General features: G+C 44.9%; 1 long non-coding RNA gene across 3 annotated transcripts; it reads left to right on the top strand.

The window, feature by feature from the left end:
• The first annotated feature begins 7,232 nt into the window (after nt 1-7,232).
• LOC108312326 lies at nt 7,233-19,413 on the top strand. 3 transcript variants are annotated; one of them, XR_005202199.1, is made up of 5 exons: nt 7,233-7,923; nt 9,731-9,961; nt 13,301-13,473; nt 14,063-14,271; nt 18,953-19,413. It is a non-coding gene; the product is annotated as an uncharacterized LOC108312326 (long non-coding RNA). The 3 variants fall into 3 exon arrangements; XR_005202198.1 differs by having other exon boundaries at nt 13,301-14,271; nt 18,950-19,413; XR_001828586.2 differs by having other exon boundaries at nt 13,301-14,271.
• The last annotated feature ends 569 nt before the right edge of the window (nt 19,414-19,982 follow it).

The following is a 19,982-nucleotide window of genomic DNA, read 5'->3' on the forward strand; positions in this document are numbered from 1 at the left end:
TCTCAAACTCCTGACCTTGTGATCCACTGGCCTTGGCCTCCCAAAGTGCTGGGATTACGGGCATGAGTCACCGTGCCTGGCCCCCAGCCTACCTCTTGTATAAATGAGCTGCCACTTTTCTGTCCCTCCCTGGGACCCTGGCAGGCTCCGTGAGTAGGCAAGGGAGGGGTGTGATTCATCAGCCCCCACCTCCAATAACGTAGGAAAACTTTGTGTTACATCTGCTCCTGAAGCATGCAGGCCTCAGTGTATGCTTTGTCAGCTGCAAATATACCATTTTTAATTTGGAAGATTTAAAAAATATATATTTGAGCCCCACATAGGAAGATCCAAAAATTATTAAAATAGAGAACGTTTAGACTGTGGGACAGAGACTGTATCTGTTCTATTCACTTATCCCTAGGGCTTAATGTACATAGTAGTTACCCAATAAACATATGCTTAGCAAATGACTGAAAATTAATTTAAGCAGCTGGTATGTGAAAATAGCATATGCACAAGATGTTCATTGCAGCATTGTTTATAATGGTGGAAAATTGTTTTGTATAGTCTGGTTAAGAAATCTGTGGTATATGAATGCAGTGAAATGGCAGGCTATTAAAATTAACAAGAGGACTATAAAGCCATGAGAACGGTGTTATGGGATGTTGTTAAATGAAATATAATAATACTATGATTTAAAGAATGTAAACATGTATGTCTACATAGATGAAGATTAAAAGGCCTATTTAGAGTTAAAGTCATTGCTGTGTAAAATTAGCAGCAATTAAGAAACACCTTTGGTAATGTTTTACAGTGGATTCTAGAATATGTTTTAAACTCTTTTAAAGAAACCCCTGTAGTACTTTCTAAACAGATGAGCTGGTGGTTTGCTATTTTCCAGGTTCTATTGGATGAGCTGTGAAAGGCCCCATTGGATAGGGGGCTTCTGGAAATTTCCATCTCCCCACCTCCTGGTGGATAGCAACTCGGACCTGGCAAAATTATTCTTGGCAAATGCAAGCTCATCTCAGAAAGAGCTCTCAGTGCAAAGAGCCTTTAGCAACGGAGGCGCTAGAATCTGTGCTGGTGAAGCTTTGTAAACAGCAGGGATTCGACAGAGGCCTTTTCAGGCCTTTATTTCCTGCTGTTCCTTCTCCTCCTTTTTTTTTTTTTCCAAGTTTTGTAAACAACCCAGGGGTGATTTTTGTACTCCCCCATGTCTGTGTGGGTGGGATGAGATGGAAAGAGGCCTCGCGTTGTCCCTGCCATCCCTCCGCCCTGTCCCTGCAGACCTATGTCCTTTCTGGCCACCCCTGCTGCCCCCACATCTCCTCCTACCCTAGCGCCCACCTGCGGTCTGACAGAGGACACCACACAGTTGCCCATTCTCACACCCCCTCCCACTGGACAGCCCCTGTGCTTAACGAGGCAGCTTGACGTTTTGTGGGACCTGCTGGTGTCCTGCCTGAAGAGGGTGGGGTCAGAGGAGTGGGCTGGCCTGCTCCTGGAACTGTAGTGTCAAACTGTCCAGGCCTTCATTTGCAAACAAACCACACTCTGGGACACCAAAATAGGCGTCGGGGGAGGTCTAGGTGGGGCTGGTCTGGGCTTGGCCCCACTAAGTAGGGCGCCAGGGAGACAGAGTGCACCAGCGCCACCAAGGTGGGCAGAAGCCATCTGGGGCCACTGAGAGAAATTCCACTGCGGCTCCTGTTGGGCCTTCCTTTGACCCAAAGTTTTGGACCTTCAGCTTGGGTGAGTTATAGTGGGAATTCTGGGCTTTGGCTTTGGGGGTGGCCAGATGAGAAGGGTGTCAGTGTTCAACTGGTCCCACCTGGCACTGCAGGAAAAGCTGAGGCTGTCACCTCCCAGCTCTGCCATTTACTAGCGCAAGTTGTTGAAGGCCGTCGATTCAGCGCCATTTAGGTATGTGCGAAGCGTGGCATATACTTCATCCTTTGTCATCTCCACGGCTCTGGCACAGGTGTACTCTTCAGAGATGACAAAACTGAGGCTCAGAAGGGGCAAGCCACTGGCCCAGGCTCACCCAGCTTATCGTAGGTGAAGCCAGGATTTAAACCCAGATCAGATTTTCCTCTGAAGCAGATGACTTCGTCTTTCTCCTGCATTACCTCTTTCTGTCTTCCTGCAGCCAATTTCCCTGCAAAGCAGCAGAGCAGCTGGACATGGGTGCACGTGTTCCTCTCCATACCTCCAAAGGCATACATTCTGAAAACAGGAAGTTTTATCCTGGTACAACTTGCCCCGAGCTGCAACCAGGCTCGCTGTGGTCTTGACTTATCTCACTTATTGTGGATGCTCACATGATTTCCGGGAGAAATATGAGTGAGTTACATTGTGGGTCTGCCCTAGACTCTGCTGAGAATCTCACAGGGTATACAGCATTCACATTGTGTTTCTCTAGGAAATCCTGACTTCGGAAACACCTCTGGTCCCAAGGGATTCAGACAAGGACTGTGGATCTGTATACAACTGTCCACTTATGCTCATGGTGGGGCGGGGTGGGGAGTACCTGCTCATATATTCCTCCTGGGAAATCTTTCTGTAAGGCAATAACTATCACCAGTGGTCAGCGTGCACGTGCTCTTTGACTCTGCCATTCCTCTTCTGGGAATTTTTCCTAAGGATTTGAGGATAGGAATATCCATTATAGCAGAAATCTGATACCATGCTAAAATCTCAAAGCAGGGAGATAGTTAAGTAAAGGGTAGTATACATTCCTTAGATGGAACATTATGTAACCATTAAAATGGGTACTTAAGGCTGATGTGGTGGCTCATGCCTAGAATCCCAGTGCTTTGGGAGGCCCAGGTGGGAAGCTTGCTTGAGCCTAGGAGTCCAAGCATGCCATGAGCTGTGATCACACCACTGCACCCCTGCCTGGATGGGAGAACAAGACCCTGCCTCAGGAAAAAAAAAAAAAAAAAAAAGTGCTTAATTGGTAAATTTAGTAATCTGGAAAAAATATTCGTTATAGCTGGTAAGTGCTGGGCGGTGAAAGCCAAAGTGACCAAATAACACGTACCATGTGACCCAATGTTTGTTAAAAGGAAAAATAAAATGACAACAAAGAACACTGACATTGTGAATCCACTTCCGCTCCTGAAAAACAGGTCTCGGCTTTGCAGAGCTCTCTTCCACAAAAGGCAGGACTGGGCTGAGAACACTAGCTGGCTGCACGGCTATTGATCTGCCCCATGAAGGATGCCTTCCGCCTTCCGTCTTTATGTGACTCGGTGCCCTCCTGTCCCCATCGCTGCCTCTCCTCGGGGGCGGGGGCGGGGAAGTGGCCTAGATTGCCTCGGCAGTGCTACCATGGATTGTAGTTGCAGCACCTTCTGAGGCCTGATTTGGGGTCATTTTAGGGATTTTTCATCCATTTGCTTAACAGACCCGCTTTTTCTTTGCCAGGCACTGTGTCAAGTGCCAGGGATGCAGAGGTGAGTAAGACAGGAGGCTCCGGGTTCTAAATTCCTCGGCTGTGTCTTATGCGTCTCTGCTTGCCTTGCTTAGGGTCGTACCAGGCTCCTAAACAAACGATGAATGAACAGGGTCCCTGTCCTTCAGAAACTTATGTGCCAGGAAAGGGAAACTGATGAGCAGGTTTGTTAAAGTGTTGGTGGTGGCGTGTCCTGGTGGGACACACAGGAAAAAGGACCCATTCCAGAGGGCTGGGTGAGGGGAAGAGTGGGGTGAATTCAGCCTTCATCAGTTTCACAAGTGCTGTCTTCTGGACGGACGCTCCCATTAAGCCTAACTCCATGGTTAACGCCACATACAAAGACAACCAGGCTATTTAGCGCCTCAGAGCTCAGAGAATATGTGCAATGCCATTGAGGAGCCAGGACACAGGGCGCTTGTGCTAGGTTCCTAACAAGGATGGTGATACAGAAGATGATTTAGGCATATGACCATTGCATCCAGTATGTTCTCTTTCCCTTTGCTATCTCTCAAGTCGAGGTGGGGAATGGGGAGAGGAGGACCCCTGGGGGAGTCCCAGGTGGAGCTGTTTTGTATATGGCCATTCTGCTTCCTGGTTCATGATTCAACAGGAAGACACCCTGGGAGGGTCTTGGGCACTGATAGATGATAATTAAAAAGATATTTAGGTTGGGCACAGTGGTTCATGCCTGTCATTCCAGCACTGTGGGAGACTGAGGAGGGAGGATTGCTTGAGCCGAGGAGTTCAAGATCAGCCTGGGCAACATAGCAAAACCCTATCTCTAAAAAAAATTACAATCATTAGCTGGGTGTGGTGGTACACGCCTGTAGTCCTGGCTGCTTGGGACGCAGAGGTATGAGGATTGCTTGAACCCAGGAGGTTGGGGTTGCAGTGAGTGGAGATCGTGCCACTGCGCTCCAGCCTTAGTGACAGAGAGCCTATCAAGAGAGAGAGAGAGAGAAAGATTTAGATTCATTAAAAATCAATCATTTAACAAATAGTTACAAAGTATCTACCCTGCACTAGAAGCTCAGTCCTGATTACTCAACAAGGAACAGAGGCACCCACCCTCCTGTGGTGGAGTCTCCAGCGAGAGCCCCGGGCCTCGTCAAGTGAGAATGCAATGGAAAGTGTAGTTTTAGGCCAGGAGCCCTGAGCACCCTGGGCACTGGGGAGTCTATCTAAGGGGAAATGAGTAGGGAACCCAGAAAGGGGGAGCCCAGGGCAGCTTGCAGCCCTCCCTGTGTCATCCTCCTCACGCTGAAAAGTTCCCTCTTGACTCTTTGGAGGTAGCCAGAGACTGCTGTCTATCTACCACCCAGAAAATCCAGCCACCTGCAGCTTCTGGGTCATCATGCGGTTACTTCCAATCTCTCAAATGGGGTTTCCAATCTCTCGTAACTGTAGCTGACATCGTCGTGCACTCTCTATATGCCCAGCACTATTCTAAGTGGGTCACATGCAGTAACTCCTGTTCAATTCTCACAACATCACTATGAGGTCAGTCCTGTGTCATTCTTATCATACCCATTTATCAGATGAGGACACTGAGATTCAGAAAGTGGAAATAGCTTGTTCAAGGTCTCACAGCTGATAATCTGTGGAGTTTGGACTTGAAGCTAGACAGACTGAACTCAGCACTCATTCTCCTCTTCTCTAGACTCTGACGCCTTTGACAGGCTATATAATACAAGATACACAGGGTCCTGTCCCTATGGATTACAGTACAATGGGGATAACAGAGCAAGCTATAATGATACCAATCTGACGAGTCTCATATGGAAGGTCCTGGCTTGCAGAGACTTTCCGGCTTTAGCACAGAAAGCCTCAAATTCTGGGAGCCTCAGTCCTTGGTAAGCTAGATGGTTGTATTAACCTAGTTGTGTGAAAAGGGAGTCATAAAGGATTATCATTTCTTTGCCTTATTTTGAAATTTACTAATTTGACAGGTGTCACATGGAATTTCACTGCTGTTTTTACATTGCCTTTCTTTTGATCGCCAGGGAGGCTGAACAATGTTCTTGATGCTTTTTAACCAGGTGTATTTTCTAGTTTCTGAATCAGTTGCTCCTAGAATTCATCTGCTGAGGCAGAGGTTCTCAGCCTTGAGTGGGCATCAGAATCAGAGGAGGGCTTCTGAAAAAGCAGATCTCTGGGTCATATCCTCAGAGTTTCTGATTCAGTAGGTCTGGGGTGGGGCCTGGGGCTGGGCATTTTTAATAAGCACCCAGGTGACACTGAGGCTGCCAACTGGTCAGGGACCATACCTGGAGAGGCACTGTGTTTGGGTGTTTTGTGGAAGCTCATCATTTAGTAAAGTGGTTCTCACATTTGCTAAATGTGCACCTTAGGTCAGGTGTGGCATTGGCTCATGCCTGTAATCCCAGCACTTTGGGAGGCCGATGTGGGTAGATCACCTGAGGCCAGGAGTTCAAGACCAGCCTGACCAACATGGAGAAACTCCATCTCTATTAAAAAAAAAATGTGCACCTTAGAATCACCTGGGTAGTATTAAAAAACTCAGATGCTATGGCCCTACCCTGGACCAGGTGAACCTAATCTTAGGGAGCAGAACTTGGGCTTTGCTAGTTCATTAAAAAATTTCTCAAGTGATTTCCTCATCTCTGTAGTCTTAAAATGAAAACCAGTGTGAAAAATCCCTGAGCAGACAAAGCCAGTTATGCTTCATAAGTGACCCTAAACTTCTTGATTTGAAACATAAGCAAAACTGTATGCCTTTTTTATTTTTCTAGCCTTACTTCGCTAGCTAGAACTTCTAGCACTAGGCTGAGTAAGAGTGGACCTCCTGGTCCCTATTTTTGCAGGTAAAAGCATTTAGTCTTTCAAGCATTAAGTGTGTTAGCTATAGTTTTGTTGGCAGATGCTCTTAAGTTAAGCAATGTTCCTTTATTCCCATTTTTTCTGCAAGTCTTTTTTTTTTTTTTTTTTTAACATGAATGCCCATTCAGTATGATATTGGCTATGGGTTTGTCATAAATAGCTCTTATTATTTTGAGATATGTTTCAGCAATACCTAGTTTATTTTTTTTTTTTTTTAACATGAATGGGCATTGAATTTTGTCAAATGCTTTTTCTGCATTAATTTATAGGATCATATGATTTCTCTTCTTTCACCAGTTAATATGGTGGATTGCATTGATTGATTTTCAAATATTCAACTAGCCTTTCATCTGTAGAATAAACTCCAATTGGTCATGGTGTACAATCATTGAGATTTATTGCCAAATTCTATTTGCTAATATTTTGTTAAGGATTTTCACATATATATTCATGAGGGATATTGATCTGTAGGGTTTTTTATTTATTATTACTTTGATTTTTTGTTTGATCGTTTTGAAACAGAGTGTCTCTTTCTGTTGCTTAGGCTGGAATTCAGTGGCGTGATCTCGGCTCACCATAACCTCCACCCCCCAGGTTCAAGTGATGCTTCTGCCTCAGCCTTTTGAGTAGCTGGGATTACAGGCGTGTGCTACCATGCCTGGCTACTTTTTATATTTTTAGTAGAGATGGGGTTTCATCATGTTGGCCAGGCTGGTCTCGAACTCCTGACCTCAAGTTATCCACCCACATTGGCCTCCCAAAGTGCTGAGATGACAGGCGTGAGCCACCATGCCTGGCCACCAGCCTCAGCCTCTTAAGCTCAAGCAATCTTCTGGCCTCAGCTTCTCAAGTAGCTGGGACTACAGGCACATGCCACCATGCCTGGCTAATTTTTGTAATTTTTATAGAGACAGGGTCTCACTTTGTTGCCCAGGCTGGTCTTCAGCCCCTGGGCTCAAGTCATCCTCCCACTTTGGCCTCCCGAAATGCTAGGATTACAGGTGTAAGCCACCGTACTCAGCCCTATCTCTGGTTTTAATATCAGGGAACTACTAACTTCATAAAATGAATTGGAAACTGTTCCCTCCTCTTCTATTTTCTGAAAGAGAATGTAGGGAGATGGTGTGAATTCCTCTTTAAACATTTGGTGGAATTCTTCAGCGAAACCATCTGGATCTGGAGACTTCTTTTTTGGGAGTTTTAAAATTGCAAATTCAATTTCCTTAACAGTTGTAGGCATATTCAAATTATCTAGTTCACATTGGGTGAGTCGTAGTCATTTGTATTTTTCAAGGAATCAGTCCTCTTTAACTCAGCTGTCAAATGAATGTGTGTTCTCAGTAGCTTTTAAAAACTCCCTTCTCTCCGTTAGTTTCTCTCACATTGAAATGAGATGCTGATTCCCTCACAAGCCTTCCCTTCATCCAGATCAAATGACAAAATGCATTATCCTGTGCCCTGACCCAGGAGAGCATCCTCGACAGGCAGAGCCCAGGATGGAGGAGTCCCAGGGTGAACCCACAGAGTTTTGGGGAACCAGCTGGCCTTGGACCTCTCTGAAGAACTCTGGAAGCAGAGGGAACTGGCGATCTTATCAGTCACCTAAGCCTCCCTGGAGAGACCTCCCAGGAAGGGAGGTAGGAGTTCCGCCCTTAGCAGGTTTGAGAACGCTGGGGGCTCTGGATACCACTAGGTGGCGCTCAGAACATACAGTTGCTCTTGGAGTCCACTGGTGGATCCAAGAACCTCTGTTCAGCTAGATTTGGTCTGTGGGACATTTGTTCTTTTTTTTTTTTTTTTCTTTTTCTTACTTCAAGAAAGAGGGGCATTTGTTCTTTAAGTGAGATGCACTTTAGAGTCTAGAAACCGCAAGGACCCCACGAGGTCTGGGTTGGTGGACGTGGTAGTACTTTCTCTGACTTCCCTACTGACAAGGGAGGGAAGACTTGAGAGGTGGTGCCGGCTGGAGGCTCCTGCAAGATGTCAGAGGTACTTACCAGCCGCTGTGAGATAAGTACGCCCACCCGGAGCCTCTGTGTGTTACAAAGTGTCAACAGCCCCGGCCAGGCCCGGGAAGAATCCTAAAGAACGTACCTGGGGCTCCAGGTCCCTTCCAGGCTGGCTCAGTGCCACACCTCTTCCTAATCCTGCCCCCTGCAGAGGTGCTGCGATCTCCCCCACCACATAACCTACACTTTCAGGAAAGAGTCCTCTGGAGTCAGTTGGGAGGCTCAACGTTTTGTCCTGTCTCTGCCGCTAACAGTGTGCCTTGGGCAAGGCTTGCACACATCTTTACTAGATTCTGGACTGAGTGCAAATCCTGACTCAACCACCCACAGCTGTGGTGGCCTCTTAGGAATGTTACTTCACCTTCATGAGCCTCAGGTTCACATCTGTCATATGGAGATAATAAAGACACTCATCTTATTGTGTAGTGAGGTTTTATTTTTAATTAATTAATTAATTAATTAATTTTTTAGACGGAGTCTTGCTCTGTCGCCCAGGCTGGAGTGCAGTGGCTTGATCTCGGCTCACTGTGACCTCTGCTTCCCGGGTTCAAGCGATTCTTCTGCCTCAGCCTCCTGAGTAGCTGGGACTACAGGCACATGCCACCATGCCTGGCTAATGTTTTCGTTTTTTTTTTACACCACACCTGGATAATTTTTAGTAGAGATGGGGTTTTACCATGTTGGCCAGGCTGGTTTCAAACTTCTGACCTAAAATGATCCACCGCCCCCACCGCGGCCTCCCAAAGTCTTGGGATTACAGGTGTGAGCCACTGCACCTGGCCTTTTATTTTATTTTTTTAAGAGCCAGGATCTTGCTCTGTTGCCCAGGCTGGAGTGCAGTGGTACCATCATAGCTCACTGTAACCTTCAATTTTTGGGCTCAGGTGATCCTCCCACCTTGGCCTTCCAAAATGCTGCGATTATGGGCAGAGAGCCACCATGCCAGCCACAGAAAAGAGTAAGCACTGGATGGATGTTGGCAGTTATTATTTTATCGCTAATATTATTATGGTTTTTGAAACATAGTCTCACTATCAACCAGACTGGAGTGCAGTGGCACAATCACAGCTCACTGCAACATCTGCCTCTATGGCTCAAGTGATGTTCTCCCCTCAGCTTCCTAGGTAGCTGGGAGTATAGGCGTGCAGCACCACACCTGGCTAATTTGTATGTGTGTGTTTTTAGTAGGGATAGGGTTTTGCCATGTTGCCCAGGCTGGCCTTAAACTCCTAAGCTCAAGTGATCCACCCACCTCGGCATCCCAAAGTGCTGGGATTGCAGGTGTGAGCCGCCGCACCCTGCCCCCCCTATTGTCACTAATTTTTGTACTGCTCCCATCCCAGCCCCAGCGTAGGTGTACTTGTTTTCTACTGCTGCTCTAACATATCACTGCAAGTAGAATGGCTAAAAACAGCACAAATTTATTCTTTTACAGTTCTAGAAGTCAGAAGTCTGTAATCAAGGTGTTGGCAGAGCTGTGTTCTCTCTGGAGACCTCAGGGGAAAATCCATTCTCTTACCTTACCCAGCTTCCAGAGGCCGTCCACGTTGCTGGCCCTGTGACCCCTTCTTACATCTCTCCAAACGCTAGCTGCCATCACCCATCTCCTGCTGCTAATTTGATCCTCTTGCCTCCTTTTAAGGATCTGTACCTTGGACTCAAACAGGTAATCCAGGATAGTTTTCTCATCTCAAGATCCTTAATAACCTGCCTGCAAATGTTCTTTTAACATGTGTAGTAGCATATTCACAGGTTTCAAAGATTAGGAGAGGGATGTCTTTGGGGGACATTATTCAGCGTAGCACACTGGGAAAACAGATCCAGTTCAAAATAAATAAGAGCTGGAAAAGGGTTTTATCTCTATATCCCCAGTGCTATGGTTTGAATGTTTGTGTCTCCTCAAAATTCATACGTTGAAAACTTAACCTCCAAGGTGATGGTATGAGGAGGTGGGGCTTTGGGGAGGTGATTAGGTTTAGATGAGGTCACAAGGATGGGGCTCTTATGATGGGATTAGTGCCCTTATAAAAGCAGCCACAGACAGACCTTTGCCCCTTCTACTATGTGAGGACACAGTGGGAAGGCACCATCTAGGAACCAGGAAGAGGCTCTCAACAGATACTGAATCTGTTCTTGGACATCTAGCCTCCAGAACTGGGAGAAATAAATTTCTGTTGTGTATATGTATGAGCCACCTCATCTGTGGTATTGCATTATAACAGCCTGAATAGATTAAGACACCCAGAGTCTAGCACATTGCCTGTTTGGCCTAGAAGGTACTAACTTACTGAATGAATGAGTATTGTGAACATTACTGGTGCTCACCAATACCCAGCTCTTCTCTCCTTCTTTGGGTGGGGGCACATGACTAGTGACTAGCTTTGGCCAGTGAAAGTGAGCAGAAGTGAAGTGTGTTACTTCCAGGCTGAGTCAGTGGAAGCCTCCATGTGACACTGCAGCCTCTGTCCTTCCCTGCCATGATAAATGTGGACGCCTTCTCTTGAGACAGACTGAAGCAGCCTGGATTGTGAGTCACTGCATGGAGAACAGGCAACCTGGATTGTTACCTGCACTTACCAAGAAACAAACTTAGGAAATCTGGGGAATGCTTTTCACTGTAGCATAGCCTGCATCTATCCAATGCAGCGAGTTAATGGAACTGCCCAATCTTTAAGGTCCAAATCAAAATGATGTTATAGGTAGAAGAATCAGCCATACAACATGCCTAACTAGTGGTCTTTGGCATACCCAGGTAGCTGGGCAGTTCTGTCTACTTCCATGTTTTGTCCAGTATCTAATATTGTATAGCTTCTCTGCTTTGGTTTCCTCGTCTGTAAAATCAGGAGAATAATAGTACCTGCTTGAGATGATTGTTGAGAGATTATGTGATTTAATGCAGATAAAGCATTTTAAACAGTGCCTGGCATATGGTAAGACTTAATATATGTTTGTTATCATCATCACCACCATCATAACCACCATTATCATCACCCCATCATCACCCCGTCATCACCCCCACCACCATGACCACCACCATCATCACCACCATGACCACCATCTATACAACCATCACCACCACCATCAATACCACCATCACCATCACCAATACCACCATCACCACCACCATCACCACTACCATCAATACCACCATCACCATCACCATCACCACCACCATCAATACCACCATCACCACTACCATCACCATCACCATCACCACCACCATCACCACCACCATCACCACTACCATCACCACCACCATCATCAATACTAACATCACCACCATCACCACCATCACCACCATCATCACCACCATCATCACCATCACCGCCACCATCATCACCACCATTGTCACCATCATCATCATCACCACCACCACCATTACCACACCCCCATCACCACCATCATCATCACCACCATCACCAGCACTCTCACCACCATCACCATCACCATCATCACTACCACCATCATCACCACCATCACCACCATCATCACCACACCCATCATCACCACCACCACCATCATCATCATCACCATCATCATCAACACCACCATCATCATCACCATCATCACCATCATCATCACCATTGTTATCAGGAGGAGGAGCAGGAGAAGAAAGAAATCTTACTCACACTTCCAGTGTGCAAAGGAGAGAATAAATTTGATCAAGTTTAGTAAAGATAAATGCTAGTAATAGCAATCTCACGTTGTCAACTTTAACTATGAAGCCAGTAGAAATTAATTTTAAGTTTGGACTTGGAGTTTCACACCTGTAATCCCAGCACTTTGGGAGGCCAAGGTGGAAGGATTGCTTCAGCCCAGAAGTTTGAGACCAACCTGGGCAACATAACAAGACTCTGTATCAAAAAGGAAAAAAAAAAAGTCAGATGTGGTGGTGTGTGTCCTAGTCTCAGCTACTAGGGAGGCTGAGGTGGAAGGATAACTTCCCAGAGGTCAAGGCTGCAGTGAGCCGTGATCATGCCACTGTACTCCAAAGCAAGATCCTGTGAAAAAAAAAAAAGAGAGAGAGAAGTCTTACACATTGTCATGTTTTTTCCTTTGAGACCATCAAGCTTTTTTCTCCCTCCTCCAACCCTTTAATAGACTTATGACTAATTAGAAATCTTTCTGGGAAAAGTAAGAGAAGCTGGGAAGTGAGGAAGATAGCCTATGAGACCTTAGAAATAAATTTCTATGTAATCAATATAGTTCAATAATTTCCCAGAGAGACTGGCTTCTCTACCATGCTATCAGTCATAGTTTCAGCCAGTGAAAGCGAGGAGTATGTTAGAAGCCCAGGCGACAACTTTAGGACTCTTGGCTGCTTTGATGTAGTTGCTCAGTGAAGCTGGACTGTCCATTTAAGAAATCATTCATTCGTTCGCCACATAGTTGTTGAGCACCTGCTGAGGGCCAGGCACTGTTCTGGCCAGCTCTGGGGTGGGACTGGTTGGGGCCTAGGACACTCCCCACCCCTTCTTGTGATTGGTTCAGAAATAGACATGTCACCTGTACCGCTGAGGAACTGTTTGCTGGAGGTCCTGAGAAAGTTCCTCTCTTTTCCACAGGGCAAGAAAGAAAATGAAAATCATTTAAGCAGTAGGTACATAATAATGCCACATGCAAAAACTTTTCATCACAGCATGGCCGGCAACAGTGAATCACTGGAAGAAATCAGATTTTCATAAGTGAGCTGTGGTATCTCAACAAAAAGCAATGCCATGCTGTTATTTAAAATAACACAATGACTATAAAACATGAAGAAATGTTTACATAAAGATACTAAGAGAAAAAATTATGCAGAAAACTATATAGATATGCTCTGAAGAATTAAAATGAGAAGGTCATAATTAACAAATGGAAGTAATGTCTTTGTAAGACTGCTGGGATTATGAGCAGTTAAAAACATCCTTTGAACTATTTTACAGTGGTCTCTATATTTTATTTCTTCTAAAGAATCCTCACAGTAATTTCTGAACAGGTAAACCAGTTGGTTGCCATTTTCTAGGACTTGCTCGGTGAGCGCATTACTTCTATTTCACTGGAAGTCACTCTCCAGTCTTGAGGATTCTAGCCTTCTGATGAAGCCAACGCTGATTGCGGCAGAGAGAAGGTACAGAAAGGGACGAGCCTCCTCGGGATCTCCGCAAGCTGCTTGACCATACTGCTGGACTCTTCCGGGTAGCTGGCAAATTTCCACATTATTTCAACTGGCTGGGACTGGACTTGTGATTGAGGCAGAAAGCATCATACCCTAAGCCCTCCCCATAGCCGCCCTCACATCTTTGATTGTATGTTAACACCACTACAGAATCAATCAAATGCATTACCTTGCAAAAGTTGTTGAAAAAAGCCCCATTTGGAGAAGGTGTTCTGTGGAAGCAATCATTCCTTACGCTCCCCTCTCCTGCCACATCCCCCGTTGCATCTTTTGCCCATTGTTTTGCTACTATTTTTTTTTCTAGACCTGCAGCTCTCAAACTTTGGTTGCATCAGAATCATGGCTGGGAAGTCTGTTCTGTAAAATGCAGATTTCCAGGTCTCACTTTTAGAGCCTAGCCTAGTTCAGTGTGAAGTTCAGGTCTTCGTCGTCTGCCTTGTCACTAAGCTCTCCAGGGCACTGTACTGCCGCCAGATTTGGGAACCGCTGCTCAGGTGCAACTCTATTTCAGATTGTGCCGGGGAATCACAGGCAAGGCGGCCCAGGGCTGATAAAGAGACGAAGCTGATTGAGGGGAATCAACATCATGCTTGTTTCTTACTCCTACAGATGCACAATGAAACATATGAGTAAAAAATGACATTTCCTTTGAGAACAGCTTGGACAGTGACCCGAACAGCCCAAGAAAAACCTCAGTGGACTTACATGAACCTGATTTGGCTCAAAATTAAGCACCATGTGGAAGATCTTGCCCTTGTGAAATGACAAATTGAATGTGTTCAGAAATTGCATTTGAACTAGTTGAGATCCTGACCCAGGTTAGTGGTTCTTTACCTTACCATTCAATAAAGGGGTGACATTGATGATTCAACCATTTTAGCAAGCTTTATTTGCTCTATTTATAATGAGAATGTAATAATAGTAACATTTCATTGATTCTAAGCTGCAGTTCTATCCCCCACCCCCCAACCCACATACATTTTTAGCAACTGTGTAATTAGGATGTGTCTTAAGATCAATGTCTTACAGTCATTGACACAAGGTCATAACATGGTTGTCATTGTCGACACCTTCTGGTGAGATCCAGAAAGACCCAGGAACAACATTTGCAGAATGAGTGTTGGCAGCCTGGGAGAAACCTCTGAGACCTCAGTGTAGCATCTTTGTGGGAACACTTCCTCATCAACGCCCTTGATGGCAAAGGGTGACTTTGTGTTGAAGGATACACATAATGACAAGATCAAGGTGAAAATCACAAAGAAAATTTAGACTCTCCGAAAAAGTCTGCGGAATAACTTAACCCATCTTTTTTCACTTGATTTCCTATTTTGAGTGCCCAAGGGTGACAGATGAGATATCTAAATAAGTCTAAAAAATTACTCTCAGTAAGTCTTAAACATTTTAAGAGATTGAAAAAAGTCTTATGTCATAATTTAATTAGTAGCATTTTCCATTTGCTTCCTTAGCAATATATAAAATAATGGTGCATGTTATAATGAACAACATATTAGATGCAATGAAATACAGTAACAGTTCACACACATAGAACTTCTGATCTGCTGTGGGTCAGTACTCCATTCATGTTAACTCATTCAAGAGCCCATTTTATAGATAAGGAAGCTGAGGCACTTGGAAGATACAGCCACACAGCCAGAGATTGGTAGAGCTAGGTGGGATTCCAAGCCAGGCAGTCAGCCCTAGGGTCTCTATTATAGCATCTCACCTAGAGATGTGCTACTTTGCAATGTGTCAGATAATAGCTGGTGAATTGTCAACCAGATTTGTATTTTAACAAGCATAGCACTGATTAAGAAAAAAAAATGTGGCCAGGTGCGGTGGCTCATGCCTGTAATCCCAACAGCTTGAGAGGCCAAGGCAGGTGGATCACCTGAGGTCAGGAGTTCAAGACCAGCCTGGTCAACATGGTGAAACCCCATCTCTACTAAAAATATAAAAAATAACTGGGCATGGTGATGCTATTTATTTGGGAGGCTGAGGTAGGAGAATCACTTAAACCTGGGAGCCTATTCAGGAGGCTGTAATCCCAGCTATTCAGGAGGCTGAGACAGGAGAATCACTTGAGCCCAGGAGGTGGAGGTTGCAGTGAGCCGATATTGTGCCATTGCACTCCAGCCTGGGCAACAAGAACAAAACGTCATCTCAAAAAATAAAAAAGTGCAAATATGTTGTGAAAATGAGGCCAATTGTGTGACTGGCAAAATAGCAGAAGAAGAAACATGCATCAAGGCTATTTATCACCCAGAACATCCCAGAAGTTGCTGTTTCATTTACCTATGGTCTCTCACACCAGAGTGTTTCTCATTGTGTTCAATGGGGTGTTGAAAAGAGTAGAAACAAAAGTAGTTTGGGTCTTGTCTTTTCTCATAACTTATATTGAAATGGGAAGTGACTTTAACTGATGACTTCTGCACAGATGTTTGCAGCCTTTTTCAAGGGAGGAAGCAATCTCAGTTGTCAGGGACTGAATTCAGGCCTGAGTTATTATTGTTTGCCAAGTATTTAACAGACATTAGGACAAAGAGTAAAAATGTGAATTTAGTGTTTGACCTAATGGGAAAGCCTGGCTCTAAATACTGTATTTAGCAGATTTTTTAAAAGACTCAATTAATGCAAATTTTATATTTTATTGCTTTTATTGTATTTTACAAGATTGATAGGATGACAGTGAAATTTGGTATATCAATGGCCAGAATTGATTATGGAGACTGAGTCTTTGGAGGCTTAATTCATTTTCAGGTGACAAAAGGTACAGCCTTGGTGATAAAACAGAACAAAGAAAAATCAGTCATTTTTGTTCATGGAAATATCATCTTTTGAAAACTGTTCTCCGAGGAGGGGAAGAGAGAGAGAGACAGAAAGAGAGAAAGAGAGACTGGGATCAGAGACTGCTAAATTCTACCATTTGATACCAGCTTCTTGCTGTCTAAGAGGATGCTTATGGAATTAATATGGTTTGGCTGTGTCCTCACCCAAATCTTTTTTTTTTTTTTTTGAGACGGAGTTTCACTCATGTTACCCAGGCTGGAGTGCAATGGCGCGATCTCGGCTCACCGCAACCTCCGCCTCCTGGGTTCAGGCAATTCTCCTGCCTCAGCCTCCTGAGTAGCTGGGATTACAGGCACGCACCACCATGCCCAGCTAATATTTTTGTATTTTTAGTAGAGACGGGGTTTCACCATGTTGACCAGGATGGTCTCGATCTCTTAACCTCGTGATCCACCCGCCTCGGCCTCCCAAAGTGCTGGGATTACAGGCTTGAGCCACCGCGCCCGGCTCCTCACCCAAATCTTATCTTGAATTGTAGCTCCCATAATCTCCACATGTTGTGGGAGGGACCTGGTGGGATAAATTGAATCATGGGGGCAGAACTTTCCCGAGCTGTTCTTGTGACAGTGAATACATATCACGTGATTTGATGGTTTTATAAAGGGGCATTCCCCTGCACACGCTCTCTTGCCTGCCACCATATAAAACGTGCCTTTACTCCTCCTTTGCTTTCCACCATGATTGTGAGGCCTCCCCAGGCATGTGGAACTGTGAGTCCCTTAAACCTCTTTTTCTTTATAAATAACCCAGTCTTAGTTATGTCTTTATTAGTGTGAGAACGGACTAATACAGGAATGTCCATGGGTAGGAACCTTGAAGAGGTGCATAGTACTTCCTCCTTGACAGCGCTTTCTCCCCAAGATTCCTTGCTCTCTGCCATCTGCCTTCCGTACCCAAATGTTTATGAGCATCTGAATTTTCCAACTATTATGAAAAGAAATTGCCCTGAATCTGCTATGCGGTATGCACTCACTTCAATTCAGCACACATTTTCCAGAATTTCTTGGTACTTTAGCGTTGCATTCATTGACTGAAAAAAAAGGTAAAAATTTTTAAGAAAAAAATGTATAAGTAATTTAAAGCATTATTGTTGCATTAAGTTCAATGCAGCTACATTACTGGGAAAATGTGAAATCTCCGTAAATCTTAAAGTGAAAACTAAGATGAGCAGATACATTTCTAGCTTCCTGGTCAGCTTCAGTCTAGACCTCCAAGCCCCCAGGATTGAGTGATCATTTTTGCTGCCCCGGACAATACTGGTGTGGAAAAGTTTGAGGAGCTCTATGTTACAAAGAGTCCCTTGAGCCTCTTGGCCATTGGTCATTAAGCAGAAAAATACGCCTGGTTCCTTCTGTCCTTGGCTGCCTCCCATTGCCATGACCATGGTCTGCCCATTGGCAGGCAGGGTCTTTTGGAGTTAAGGGCTTCCTTGGCAGAATGTTCCCTGTAGTTTTAGACCAGGAGGTTCACTGAGTGTGGTTTTCAAGGCTAAGTCAGAAACCACCCTAGAATTTTGAGACTGAAATGGAGGCTGTTCTTTTGCCCAATCTCACCTGGTTTTGGTGTAGGAGGGGTTAGGAATGGGTAGTAGGTGGCTAGAGCTGTGATGGTCTCCATTTAGGACACTAGTGAAACCAACAGAATCGGTACTTATGTGTGCATAGGTAATGAATGGAACCTTTGAATTTTTTTTTTTTTTTTTTGAGGCAGTCTCCCTCTGTCGCCCAGGCTGGAGTGCAGTGGCACCATCTCGGCTCACTGCAACCTCTGCCTCCCAGGTTTAAGTGATTCTCTTGCCTCAGCCTCCCTATTGGCTGGGACTGTAGGCAGGTGCCACCATGCCTGGCTGATTTTTTATATTTTTAGTAGAGATGGGGTTTCACCACGTTAGCCAGGATGGTCTGTATCTCCTGACCTCGTGATCCACCTGCCTTAGCTTCCCAAAGTTTTGGGATTACAGGAGTGACCCACTGCGCCCAGCCAGATGATGGAATCTTTGACACTCTTTGAATAAGGTGTTCCCTTAGGTTTTTAAAAGAAGAAAAGATATTTCCATGTATTTTAACATTTATTCATTCAACAATTTGTGTGTGTGTGTGTGTACTGCACTAGGCCTGGGGAATACAACAGCAAACAAAACAGGTAAAAACCGCTGCCCTCACAGAGCTTACATGCTAAGAGGGAGAGAGAGCAAATTTAAAGGACGATTAAATATATGGAATGTCTGATGGTGATTGGTGTTATAAGGAAATGAGGAAAGAGGTGTGAGAGTATGTGTGTTAGTGGGTGAGTTGCAATTTTAAATCAGATGGGCAAATGCCTCTGAACAGGTGACATTTGAGCAAACCACTGAGGGATGCTGAGTCAGTTGCTTTGGTGATGCAGCCTGCTGGGCTGCCTGAAGGATCGGATAGAGGATGTGAGGGAAGGTGAGAAACTGAGGGTGACTCCAGGGCGTGGTAGGCAGTGTATGATACAGCTCAGTCATCCCCAGCTCCTGGTATTCATGCTCTTGTGTAATTTCTTTCTTCTTGAGTCTATGATGGACCTAGAGACATTTTTTTTTTAATCATGAATAGATTATGGCAAAGCTGATAGGATCTCATTTCTGTGGATACATCACCAAGATTGTGACTTCTGTCTTGCTAGCAGATTCTCTCCATTGCTTTCTTGGCTTGCACACTTCAGTGAGGCAATCTGCCTTGTTGAAAGGCCCACATGGCAAGGAACTGAGGAAAGCCCCTGACCAACAGCCAGCCAGGAACTGAGGTTGTCAGTCCAACTACCCCGATGAACTGAATGTTGATCCTCATGAATTTGGAGTGTGTTCTTCCCAGTTGTGCTGTGGAATGAGAGTGTGGCACCAGCCAACAATGTGACTGTCCCCTGAGAAAGACGCAGAAGCAGAGGGGACAGCTAAGCCAGGTATTTCACCCACAAAACTGAGATAATATATGTGTGTTTTTTAAGCTGTTAAGTTTTGGGACAATTTGTTATGCTACAATATATAATTAATGCACAAGATTTTTGGCAACTGGAAGAATAAAATTAGTATTTAGTATTTATGATAACACAAGATGAGTGTAGGTAGAAGGTTTCTTTATAGGAAGATTGCAGGTTTTTTGGTTTTGTTTGTTTTTTGGGATGGAGTCTCACTCTGTCGCCTAGGCTGGAGTGCAATGGCGCGATCTCCACTAACTGCAACTTCTGCCTCCTGGGTTCAAGCGATTCTCCTGCCTCAGCCTCCTGAGTAGCTGGGACTACAGGCACCTGCCATCACGTCTTGCTAATTTTTGGATTTTTAGCAGAGACAGGCTTTCACCCTGTTGGTGGAAATTCTTGCCTTAGTGTTTCCAAAGTAGAAATTCTAACCTGTGAGTGGCAGAGACCATGCTAGATCTTCACCAAACCTGTTTTCCTTTCCTCGATGGCCCTTGGAGCAACCACATATGCCAGTGTGCCCGCTGTTATTGAGGGGCCAGTTCTAGGGTGGCCTCTGACTTAGCCTTGAAAACCACACTCCATGAACCCCCTGGTCTAAAACGATTATTAGGGTTAGGGCATCACATACTCTAACCAATAGCATGTGATGACTCCTTTTTCTGCACCTGTCAGTTGGGAGCTGAGAATTCACGGAGAAGCTTCTAAGGCTCCAGGATGATGAGCTTTTAGATGGAAGGAG

This window comes from Cebus imitator, unplaced genomic scaffold (assembly GCF_001604975.1).
Source record: "Cebus imitator isolate Cc_AM_T3 unplaced genomic scaffold, Cebus_imitator-1.0 Scaffold8, whole genome shotgun sequence".
Taxonomy (NCBI): domain Eukaryota; kingdom Metazoa; phylum Chordata; class Mammalia; order Primates; family Cebidae; genus Cebus; species Cebus imitator.